At 41.1% G+C, this 6,189-nt stretch overlaps 1 non-coding gene across 1 annotated transcript; it reads left to right on the top strand.

Annotated features, from left to right (window-relative positions):
• The first annotated feature begins 5,641 nt into the window (after positions 1-5,641).
• Positions 5,642-5,749, top strand: LOC112780792 (small nucleolar RNA R71). The gene has a single exon (XR_003191607.1). It is a non-coding gene; the product is annotated as a small nucleolar RNA R71 (small nucleolar RNA).
• Positions 5,750-6,189: the final 440 nt, after the last annotated feature.

The raw sequence follows: 6,189 nt of genomic DNA, 5'->3' as shown, positions 1-6,189 counted from the left end.
ACTGATGGGTGTCCCTTGGGACACCTGGTGCGTAGAAATTGTGATTACACTTTGATTATGTAAAATTCATCGCTCTTTCTTTCCCTGGTAATGGCGCCAAAAACATGATGCCAATACCATGGTTCACAACTTCGCACAACTAACCAGCAAGTGCACTGGGTCGTCCAAGTAATACCTTACGTGAGTAAGGGTCGAATCCCACGGAGATTGTTGGTATGAAGCAAGCTATGGTCACCTTGTAAATCTCAGTCAGGCAGATATAAATTGATAATGGTGTTTTCGAAAACAATTAATAAAACAGGGATAGAAATACTTATGTAAATCATTGGTGAGAATTTCAGATAAGCGAATAGAGATGCTTTCGTTCCTCTGAACCTCTGCTTTCCTGCTATCTTCATCCAATCATTCTTACTCATTTTCATGGCTAGCTTTATGTGATACATCACCATTGTCAATGGCTACTTTCGGTCTTCTCTCGGGAAAATGATCCAAATGCCCTGTCACGGCACAGCTAATCGTCTGGAGGCATCACCCTTGTCAATGGTTTCATCTTATCCTCTCAGTGAAAATGGTCAACGCACCCTGTCACGGCACGGCTATTCATCTGTCGGTTCTCGATCATGCTGGAATAGGATTTACTATCCTTTTGCGTCTGTCACTACGCCCGGCAATCGCGAGTTTGAAGCTCGTCACAGTCATTCAATCATTGAATCCTACTCGGAATACCACAGACAAGGTTTAGACCTTCCGGATTCTCTTGAATGCCGCCATCTTTCTAGCTTACACCACGAAGATTCTGATTAAGAGATCTAAGAGATACTCATTCAATCTAATGTAGAACGGAAGTGGTTGTCAGGCACGCGTTCATAGGGAATGATGATGATTGTCACGTTCATCACATTCAGGTTGAAGTGCAAATGAATATCTTGGAAGCGAAATAAGATGAGTTGAATAGAAAACAGTAGTACTTTGCATTAATCTTTGAGGAACAGCAGAGCTCTACACCTTAATCTATGGAGTGTAGAAACTCTACCGTTAAAATTACATAAGTGAAAGGTCCAAGCATGGCCGAATGGCCAGCCCCTCTGATCTAAGAACCAGGCATCCAAAGATGATCAAAAGATTCAAAGATAATCCAAAGATGGTTCAAAAGATGTCTAATACAATAGTGAAAGGTCCTATTTATAATAAACTAGCTACTAGGGTTTACAGAAGTAAGTAATTGATGCATAAATCTACTTCCGGTGCCCACTTGGTGTGTACTTGGGCTGAGCTTGAGTGTTGCACGTGTAGAGGTCCTTCTTGGAGTTGAACGCCAGTATTTGTGCCAGTTTGGGCGTTCAACTCTGGTTTTGGATCCTTTTCTGGCGCTGGACGCCAGAATTGGGCAGAGAGCTGGCGTTGAACGCCAGTTTGCGTCATCTAAACTTGGGCAAAGTATGAACTATTATATATTGCTGGAATGCCCTGGATGTCTACTTTCCAACGCAATTCGAAGCGCGCCATTTTGAGTTCTGTAGCTCCAGAAAATCCACTTTGAGTGCAGGGAGGTCAGAATCCAACAGCATCAGCAGTCCTTCTTCAACCTCTGAATCTGATTTTTGCTCAAGTCCCTCAATTTCAGCCAGAAAATACCTGAAATCACAGAAAAACACACAAACTCATAGTAAAGTCCAGAAATGTGAATTTGACATAAAAACTAATGAAAACATCCCTAAAAGTAACTAGATCCTACTAAAAACATACTAAAAACAATGCCAAAAAGCGTATAAATTATCCGCTCATCACAACACCAAACTTAAATTGTTGCTTGTCCCCAAGCAACTGAAAATCAAATAGGATAAAAAGAAGAGAATATACTATAAATTCCAAACTATCAATGAAACATAGCTCCAATCAAATGAGCGGGACTTATAGCTTTTTGCCTCTTGAATAGTTTTGGCATCTCACTTTATCTATTGAGGTTCAGAATGATTGGCATCTATAGGAACTCAGAGTTCGGATAGTGTTATTGACTCTCCTAGTTCAGTATGATTATTCTTGAACACAGCTATTTTATGAGTCTTGGCCGTGGCCCTAAGCACTTTGTTTTCCAGTATTACCACCGGATACATAAATGCCACAGACACATAATTGGGTGAACCTTTTCAGATTGTGACTCAGCTTTGCTAAAGTCCAGGGTTCTTAAGCACACTCCTTTTTTTTTTTGCTTTGGACCTTGACTTTAACCGCTCAGTCTCAAGTTTTCACTTGACACCTACACGCCACAAGCACATGGTCAGGGACAGCTTGGTTTAGCCGCTTAGACCAGGATTTTATTCCTTTAGGCCCTCCTATCCACTGATGCTCAAAGCCTTGGGATCCTTTTTATTTCCCTTGCCTTTTGGTTTTAAGGGTTATTGGCTTTTTCTGCTTGCTTTTTCTCTTTTTTTTTTTCTTTCTATTTTTTTTCGCCTATTTTTTTTTCTGCAAGCTTTGTTCTTTGCTGCTTTTTCTTGCTTCAAGAATCATTTTTATGATTTTTCAGATTATCAAATAACATGTCTCCTAGTCATCATTCTTTCAAGAGCCAACATATTTAACATTCTTAAACAACAACTTCAAAAGACATATGCACTGTTTAAGCATACATTCAGAAAACAAGAAGCATTGTCACCACATCAATATAATTAAGCTAAGTTCAAGGATAAATTCGAAACTCATGTACTTCTTGTTCTTTTGAATTAAAACATTTTTCATTTAAGAGAGGTGATAGATTCATAGGACATTTATAACTTTAAGACAAAGTTACTAACTACTAATGATCATGTAATGAAGACACAAACATGGATAAGCACATAGCATAGAAAACGAAAAAAAGAAGAAATAAGGACAAGGAATGAATCCACCTTAGTGATGGTGGCGTTTCCTTCTTGGGGAACCAATGATGTTCTTGAGCTCTTCTATGTATTCTTCCTTGTCTTTGTTGCTCCTCCCTCATTGCTTTTTGATCTTCTCTTATTTCATGAAGGATGATGGAGTGCTCTTGATGTTCCACCCTTAGTTGCTTCCAATAATTGTGTGGAACAAAATGTATCCCCTGAGGTATCTCAGGGATCTCTTGATTTGCAGTCAAATGTTCTACCACTGAGCTATAGACCCTTGATGGAAGCTTTTGTCTTCCCTTTCCTCTTTCTAGAGGTTTCTCTGGCCTTAGGTGCCATCAATGGTTATGGAAAAAACAAAAAAGCTATGCTTTTACCACACCAAACTTAGAATGTTGCTCGCCCTCGAGCAAAAGAAGAAGGAATAGAAGAAGAAGAAGAAGATATGGGGGAGATGGAGGGAGGTGTGTATTCGGCCATATGGGTGGGATTGGGTGGGAAAGAGATGTTGAATTTTGAAGGTAAGTGGGTGTATGGATGTGAGTGGTAAAGGGTTAATAGGGAAAAGTGTTTATTGGGAATAGAGGATGATTGAGAAGAGAGAAGAGAGTGAATGGAAGTATGTAGGGATCCTGTGGGGTCCACAGATCCTGAGATGATCGTGTGGGGTCCACAGATCCTGAGGTGTTCAAGGATTTACAACCTTGCACCAAATTAGGCATGTAAAATGCCCTTGCACACAACTATGGGCGTTCAACGCCCATTTGTTGCCATTTCTGGCGTTGAACGCCAGAACCATGCTTGTTCTGGGCGTTCAGTGCCAGGATGCTACCCATTTTGGGCGTTCAGCGCCAGAACCATGCTCTGTTCTGGCGTTGAACGCCAGGCAGATGCTCCTCCAAGGTGTGATTTTTCTTCTGCTGTTTTTGATTCCGTTTTCAATTTTTGTATTTATTTTGTGACTCCACATGATCATGAACCTATAAAGACATATAACTAAGAAAAATATTGTTAGATAAATAAAAATTGGGTTGCCTCCCAACAAGCGCTTCTTTAATGTCAATAGCTTGACAGTTGGCTCTCATGGAGCCTCACAGATGTTCAGAGCATTGTTGAGACTCTCCAACACCAAACTTAGAGTTTGGATATGGGAGTTCAACACCAAACTTAGAGTTTGGTTGTGGCCTCCCAACACCAAACTTAGAGTTTGACTGTGGGGGCTTTGTTTGACTCTGCTTTGAGAGAAGCTTTTTCTGCTTCCTCTCCATGGATGCAGAGGGAGATCCTTGAGTTGTAAACACAAGGTTGTCCTCATTCAATTGAAGGATTAATTCTCCTCTGTCCACATCAATCACAGCTCTTGCTGTGGCTAGGAAAGGTCTTCCTAGGATGATGGATTCATCCTCTTCCTTTCCAGTATCCAGGACTATGAAATTAGCAGGGATGTAAAGGCCTTCAACCTTTACTAACACGTCCTCTACTTGTCCATAAGCCTGTTTTCTTGAATTGTCTGCCATCTCTAATGAGATTTTAGCAGCTTGCACCCCATAGATTCCCAATTTCTCTATTACAGAGAGGGGCATGAGATTTATCCCTGAACCCAGGTCACACAAAGCCTTAAAGATCATGGTGCCTATGGTACAAGGTATTATGAACTTTCCAGGATCCTGTCTCTTCTGAGGCAATGTCAGTTGATCCAGATCACTTAGTTCATTGGTGAACAAGGGAGGTTCATCTTCCCAAGTCTCAATACCAAATAATTTGGCATTCAGCTTCATGATTGCACCAAGGAACTTGGCATTTTGCTCTTCAGTAACATCCTCATTCTCTTCAGAAGAGGAATACTCATCAGAGCTCATGAAGGGCATAAGGAGGTTCAATGGAATCTCTATGGTCTCTAGATGAGCCTCAGAGTCCTTTGGTTCCTCAGAGGGAAGCTCCTTATTGATCACTGGACGTCCTAGGAGGTCTTCCTCACTGGGATTCACGTCCTCCTCTCCCTCTTTGGGTTCGGCCATTTTGGTAATATCAATGGCCTTGCACTCTCTCTTTGAATTTTCTTCTGTATTGCTTGGGAGAGTACTGGGAGGGATTTCAGTGATCTTCTTGCTCAGCTGGCCCACTTGTGCCTTCAAATTTCCAATGGAGGACCTTGTTTCATTCATGAAACTCACAGTGGCCTTAGATAGATCAGAGACTAAGTTTGCTAAGTTAGATGGATTCTGCTCAGAATTCTCCGTCTGTTACTGAGTGGATGATGGAAAAGGTTTACTATTGTTAAACCCATTTCTTCCACCATTATTAAAGCCTTGTTGAGGCCTTTGATCCTTCCATGAGAAATTTGGATGATTTCTCTATGATAAGTTATAGGTGTTTCCATAAGGTTCACCTAAGTAATTCACCTCTGCTATTGCAGGGTTCTCAGGATCATAAGCTTCTTCTTCAGAAGATGCCTCTTGAGTACTGTTGGATGCAGCTTGCATTCCATTCAGACTCTGAGAAATCATATTGACTTGCTGAGTCAATATTTTATTCTGAGCCAATATGGCATTCAGAGTATCAACCTCAAGAACTCCCTTCTTCATAGGCGTCCCATTATTCACAGGATTCCTTTCAGAAGTGTACATGAACTGGTTATTTGCAACCATGTCAATGAGTTCTTGAGCTTCTGCAGGCATTTTCTTTAGGTGAATGGATCCACCTACAGAGGTATCCAATGACATCTTAGATAACTCAGACAAACCATCATAGAATATATCCAGGACGGTCCATTCTGAAAGCATGTCAGAAGGACACTTTTTGGTCAACTGTTTGTATCTTTCCCAAGCTTCATAGAGGGATTCACCTTCTTTCTGTCTAAAGGTTTGAACATCCACTCTAAGCTTGCTCAGCTTTTGAGGAGGAAAGAACTTGGCTAAGAAAGCCGTGACCAGCTTATCCCAAGAGTTCAGGCTGTCTTTGGGTTGAGAGTCCAACCACACTCTAGCTCTGTCTCTTACAGCAAAAGGGAAAAGCATGAGCCTGTAGACTTCAGGATCCACTCCATTAGTCTTAACAGTATCACATATCTGCAAGAATTCAGTTAAGAACTGAAAAGGATCTTCAGATGGAAGTCCATGAAACTTGCAGTTCTGCTACATCAGAGAAACTAATTGAGGTTTCAGCTCAAAGTTGTTTGCTCCAATGGCAGGAATGGAGATGCTTCTTCCATGTAAATTGGAATTAGGTGCAGTAAAGTCACCAAGCATCCTCCTTGCATTATTATTATTTTCGGCTGCCATCTCCCCTTCCTGTTCGAAAATTTCTGAAAGGTTATCTCTGGATT

The sequence above is a fragment of the Arachis hypogaea genome, chromosome 19 (genome assembly GCF_003086295.3).
Source record: "Arachis hypogaea cultivar Tifrunner chromosome 19, arahy.Tifrunner.gnm2.J5K5, whole genome shotgun sequence".
Taxonomy (NCBI): domain Eukaryota; kingdom Viridiplantae; phylum Streptophyta; class Magnoliopsida; order Fabales; family Fabaceae; genus Arachis; species Arachis hypogaea.
This window is presented reverse-complemented; position numbering and strand designations above follow the sequence as displayed.